The sequence below is a fragment of the Coturnix japonica genome, chromosome 8 (genome assembly GCF_001577835.2).
Source record: "Coturnix japonica isolate 7356 chromosome 8, Coturnix japonica 2.1, whole genome shotgun sequence".
NCBI classification, from domain to species: Eukaryota; Metazoa; Chordata; class Aves; order Galliformes; family Phasianidae; genus Coturnix; species Coturnix japonica.
In genome coordinates, this window is record NC_029523.1 from 10,203,409 (window position 1) to 10,209,929 (window position 6,521).

General features: G+C 35.8%; 1 long non-coding RNA gene across 1 annotated transcript; it reads left to right on the top strand.

Moving 5' to 3' along the window:
- Positions 1 to 2,773: 2,773 nt before the first annotated feature.
- LOC116653780 lies at positions 2,774 to 5,738 on the top strand. The gene is made up of 3 exons (XR_004308216.1): positions 2,774 to 3,486; positions 4,297 to 4,442; positions 4,965 to 5,738. It is a non-coding gene; the product is annotated as an uncharacterized LOC116653780 (long non-coding RNA).
- The last annotated feature ends 783 nt before the right edge of the window (positions 5,739 to 6,521 follow it).

A 6,521-nucleotide genomic window follows, 5' to 3' on the forward strand; every position in this document is an offset into this window, starting at 1 on the left:
ATTAAGCATTTTTATCTCTTCAGTATAGATTACTTAAATTTAACTCTGCAGGCATAAGGCTCTCTTCTAAATCACTAGCATTGGGCACTTGTCTCAATGTCGAGTCACTTTATGACTCCTGCTAAAGTACTGTCTTCAATTGCTTCCTGAGGATAACAGTTGCAGAGTTTAATTACATACTTTGTAAGAAGTATTTCCTTTGATCTGTTTAAGATGCTTCTGTCCACTTGTTTCTGAGTTGCAATACAGAGAGACAATAGTTTGTAATCTACCACTTTTCTACTGTTCATTAATGCATGCAGTGTCTTTTTCTTAATGGAAAAGCAAACAAACAAAAAAAACCCACACCATTAAAATATCTCTTTAAAGTGTTTATGTTGAGAAATGATTTTCATTTGTCGGTAATTTCTGTAACACTTGAAATCTATTATTATAACTTCACCTTTCATAGGTGGTCATCAATCTGGTACTTAATGTTCCAAATGAAGCCCCATCATACAAAATAATAATTTTGTTTGTATTATTCTGCATCTCATTCTTTGTATAATCTCATATTATGGCGTATGGCTGTCTAAGGTCAGCGAAGTCCAGCTTTGAGGAACTCTGAAAAAAGAAGAAGACAGAAAGAGGACATTTCATACTTCCCATCCCTGTTCCCCCATGGTAGGTGGAAGTTGGCCACTTACTGAGTACTAATTTCTCATGTTCCCAACCTTCTTTTAAATGTATTTGATAGCCATGTTTAGGACATGTTTAGGACTTCCTTTAGAGTATCCTTGACTGAAAATTGTGTTCAAGTGAAAGGAATTGAAGGTTCATCTGTGTTGTCAGAGACAGTTATAATATTTATTTCTTACTATGGACATTTATATGAACTCTGAGGGTGAGGGAAGTTCGAGATGTTTTGTTTATGTAAGAATTGAGTAAAAGGGAAAAGTTTTCTAATGCTAATGCATTAGTACTTTTACATCAGCATTAGATATCAGTAGTTTAGGTTGTACTAATAGAGTAGTATTACATATAGAAAACACCTCTTCTGGTCCTCTCCTGTTTGAAAGTTCTCACTGTTCTGGATTACATGTTTTGTAATCATACCAGTAGCATTCCAGGTGCAGCCCTAAACTCCAGGGTGTATTTCTTTGTGTTGCTGATACACCACTTCTTTGAACGCATTCCTTCTCAGCTCCAACTCGTTCCTTTCATTAACCAAGAGACAAACTGGATGGAATGACTGGATGCTGGGGGCACAGGACTAACCCAAGGCTGTGAGCTTTGTCAGGATGGTTTAGTGTTCATTGATCCTGGAGAAAGCCTGCCATGTGGATCCTGGTGCTTCCCCCAAAGATTTTGGTGAGTGGATTTAAAACTGTAGATAAAGGTGTTCCCCGAGTCACTTTCAGCAGTTTTGCTGTACAAGTGAAACATATGGATGTGTCAGCAGCTTCCCAGCATTGTTTTGAAACAGCAAACTGGTTAAGAACACATGCTATTTCTGTCATCCTGTATGCACTCAGTCACTCAACAACAAAACAGAAAATAAAAAAAATAATAGTGTCAAAATCTATGACACAAGAACATAAATCTACAAATCGCTGCTGCGTGTCTTCCTACTGTCTTCTCGTAAAGAAATTGCTTAGAAAATATTTTTCCTGTGATATCTAAATTCAGCTGTTTTAAACATGCATCTGTGTAATATCTACATTTTTAATGTCAACCAGCAGATGTGTCCTTTTAGAAAAACGTGATAATGGTGTGAACTGTCAGCCAAAATTGCAACTATTTAATTCCATGAATTAAATTTGGGTGTTTCTCACCACCACCACCAGTATTATTATTTGTTTCCAAGATGGGGAAGAAATGTCTCTATTTTCATGCAGTTGCAAAGCTGTCCCAGAATATTTTTTATGGGACCCTCGAACATAATTTTTGCCCATATTTTCTAATACACCATTTAGAAATTGAATTCCATTGTCTTCTGTATCCTACCTTGTAACACTGCTTTATCTTTCAGACATACGGAGAGCCTTCATTTCTGTAAATCACTTTTAGCCATTAGGAGAAAGATGGTGGGGACAGATGGTGTGGTTTAAAGAAAAAAAATCACTTGATTCAATATATATATATATATATATATTGAATATATATATTCTATATATATATATATATATATATATATATTTCAATATATATTTATATATATATATTTCAATATATATATATATATATTGAATATATATATTCAATATATATATATATATCCGTAAGAGAATGTCTTTCTCCTCTGTAAATGGAGAAATAAGGTGAAATCCCATGTCGCAATATTTGTTCAGTTTTGTAAGATATCATTTACTGTAGCTCTTCTTTGCAAGCATAGGCTAGTGCTTCATTCCTGGGATTCTTTCTCTGTGAAAATGAGTCTCATAGTTAGACTATGGAGGAGGCTTTCAGAGATGTCCTTGAATGCTTTTAGCAGCAATTGTTGTAGTTTGCAGGAAGTAAAATGGTTTTACAAGGACTGAGACTAGCCGGAACCAGTCTGCACTTCTAATTCTGCAGTTCAACAATACTATGACATTGTAATGCTTCAGTAAGCTGTTGTGAATGTGAAAGGAGGGAGAATGTGCAAAATTAAGGTAAATTTGGGGAGACTGTGAGAAAAAGCTCACAGAATCAAGAAGTAAATTAGTTGAAAGCAATATATAAGCAAATAAAATTGAAAAAAAGAACTGAAAGTACAACATGTGACTTTTTTTTTTTTTTTTTAATAGTTTGATCCTACTTGTCTTAATTTCTCTGTTCTTCTGCAACTGAGTCTGCAAGCTGAAGATGCTTTAATCTGCAGGGCAGAAAACGGGCAACCAGCTTTTCACTTCACTTCACTGGTTCCCATTCTAGAGACAGTGATACAAAGACAGTGAATTGCGACTACAGTGTGAGAATGAGAAAGAAAGAAAGAAAGGATTGTGTCAGAATGAGCCTGTAATTCACACCTGCTGCATTTCAGCATCTTTGTAGTATGTTGCAAAATCACAGAAAAAAACATATTTTTTGCTCAGTTTTCCTTATTCTTTTCTGCTGAATTTTGGTCTTGTTTATCTTACCCACACTGCTGATGTATCCAGGGCTGGAAACAGGTTGTCAGTGATTTACTGGAAATTGCACTTCTTGCAGTGACATAGTTGCAAAAGCAGCTTTGGGGAAGCAATTGGATTGCATTGGCTGGCTCTGAGACCCAAACTCCTGAAGAGTGAGAGGCCTGGGTTTATTTTGAGGCTCTATTGAGGAGCAGGAAAGCAGATGAAGTCTTGCTTATTGCTTCTGAGACCTAAGGAGGGAACAATGACTGGATATGTTCAAAACTCAGTTCTTCTCACAGGCCTGCAGGGACAACTGTCCATCCATTTGTGATACTGTAATCTGACAGACCCTCAGCCTTTCCATCACAAGGATAGAAGGAAACACTTAAAAGAATAAGGACAAGAAGTGGTAGGTTTCCTTCATTTCTCAATGTGTAAGTTAAAGTATTGTGTGGGAAATAGGAACCTCATGTTTAATTTCTCCCACTGCTAGAAAGGTTTTAAATAGATTTCCCTCCAAATGTCAGTAACCACTAGTTATTTATCAGGCTGTGGGAGAGAAGCTTTCTTGTCTTTCTGCATAATTACCAGAACAACACGAGCATTTATATAGAAGAAGGTTTCTTTGGTCCTGTTTGAACATCATTAAATTATCACTAGAAGCACATCTAAATTCTGCCTAAATCTGAGTTTGAGCTTGTCTCTTGATTGAGAGGCGAAGCATTTGAAATATGCTTATTCTACAGGGCGCGTATTACATAATAAACAGGATACAGAAATCTGGCTTGCAGTCAGAGAACATAAATCTTTTGGTCCTGGAGGTCACCATCTTCTGGGACGGAAGCAAACAAATGTGCCCAGAAGCACAGTTTCAAAATTATTTGTGCTGACTGGCCAAAACGTGTCTAAAGCAAACTAGTTCAAAATTGCATTGACCTTTTCTCTCTGGCAGTATTTATCATTGATTTGGTTACTGTAATTGCTTTCTGAAAGTACAAAGGATTAAGTATATTTCTGATGTTATAAAGTGTCCTTACTTAGTGTATGACATTTGGAACTGTGTTAACCAACTCAGAATATTCTGTTTCATTACTGCTTATTACTTCTCTTTTCAGCTGTGTAGGTTTTGCAGCTGATTTTAAGAACAAAGAAGCAATATTTAAATCTCTTGATGTAGCCAGAGGTATAACAGTAATGCCAACATTTTCATACTTTGTAGGGTTTATACTTCAGCTTTAGAGGAGCAGGTTGCACTGCAACAGTTGCACACTTCAATGGGAGCACCTACAGCCACTTCTCAAAATGAGACAGTACAAGTATATATATATGGATAGGAGTGCATTACTTCAGCTGTCCTACTGAAAGGTACAAACTCTTTAAAATTTTGCTTCAGTACTATGCCAAGTTTGAAAACTATGTTCCAGCTGTCATTAATAAGGTGAAGGAAATCAGCACACTGAATGAGTTCATCAATTAGCCACATAGGTCTTTTCTTAGCCTTCCAGCAAAACCAGCATCTTAGACTGATACTTTCTTTTTTGAATTTGATCTTGTTATTTAAATTGAAGCAATTACAAGTAAATAAATAAATAAAAATTAGATAGTTAAGAATTGTTTTCAGAGATTTTTATATTTTTTAACAGAAAGAGGGAAAAAAGATATAATTTTGTTTAAGTTCAGAAGACAATTGTTGTGTAGCAAAATCACTAGTAAAGTTGAGTAGCTGCAGTTTGAAGTTCAGAGCTATAATGCAAGGGGTAATAAAAAGATGAAAGGTTTGAATGGGTGAAAGGCCTGGGATTTGCCAGGCTTTGCAGAATGTAATTATTTTTTAATTCTTCCTTTGAGATCATACAGTTTGGCTTAACTCCGGTTCTTCCTTTACAGTTTTACATCTGATTATTTGATTATGAAAGTAAACTCTCCCACATAGAAGAGAATGCTAGCAATCTTGTTCTGGTAAGAGATATTTATACAGCATGACCAAGTCACTTAAACATAATGGGGCCATGTGCTTACCCTCGTTTCTCATGACTTGCCCACTGCTTAAGGTCTGTCAGCACATGTAGATATTCACTGTTCTGTATGGGGCCAGTGCTACTTCAAAGTAACTTCTTTGACTTATATGGATACTCTGTGAATTTAACAACAATAAATTGAGAATCTATTCAGTTATTATTTGAAAACAGAACTTTCAATTCAGAGTTTCCTGTTCTAGTCGATAACGTATCATCATAGGATTAGCATACTGGATTTGGAAAGCGTTGAGCAGAAAGAGTCCTGAGCAGAGAAGAGGCTGTAAAACTACTAAGAGGCGTCTGGGCGGTATGAAAGCTGGAAATCATGCAGCTTATAGTGTGAGCTTCTCCAAATTTTTACTTGTTAAGGGTTTTTAGCTTTTAAGTGGACTTAACCAGTAAGTTTCCTAAACTCTGAACTTTGTTCCTGAATGTACCAGTAAATCTGGGATTAAAGGAAAAATTCTGGTTCTGTTTAATTTTACGGAAGGCTGTGCTCCTTGTTGTATAGCTCAGCCTTTACAAACTTTTCTGCTGTCAAATATTAGGGAAAGTAGTAGCAATGCTTTTTGGTTTACCTATCTTACTTGATTTTTAGATCCTAATTTTACTTCTTATTCTCTCTAATAGTGAACAGAATGATTTTTGTGTTTACATTGACTTATTTTTTAATTCAAAAAGATGTAGCACCACCTTCTGATTGCTGATGTCTTATATGGAGGGTCCAAAACTGGACACAGCATTTTCAACGTGGTCTTTTCACACTTTAGTGAACAGACTGAAATGCATAAGTTCAGAAGAGAAATAGTTACCAACTGAAGTGCATTTAAGGATGTGAGAGCACAAGGTTCAAAGATATTCTTTTTGACAGCAATGGAGTTCAGTCAGAACACAGCGCAGTATTTTCTGTTGTTTGTTTTTTGTGTATTCTTTTTTGTTATTTGTTTGTTTGTTTTGTAGCTGGCTGCATATAATGCCCTTACTCTTAGTCTTCAGACTTTGGTCTCTGCTTATCTCTGTATATCTCAGTATAGCAGCTTACTCTGATCATTGCATTCACCTAAATGCAAGCCTCTGTCATGTACATACACTGCAGATGCAGTTTGAAAGGATTAATCCTGTTTCTTTGGTATATAGAACTTCTGAGTCATTGCCGCTACTTGTTTAAGCATTATTAAATGTAAGCATCTTAGCTGTATCTAAACACCCACACTGAAGTTTTTATATAAGATTCTAATATGTCCTATTAGCATAAGAAAACCCGGTGCATATGTGTAGAGCAGGTGAAACTATGCCTCATCTCTTCCTGAACAAAAGGCTAATACATTCTTACAAGTGACTTAATCCATGTTATCGCTAAAAAGGATTTGATTATGGATTGATAGAAAGAAAAACTAAATGACTTCAAGGAATGCTCTGTAATTAT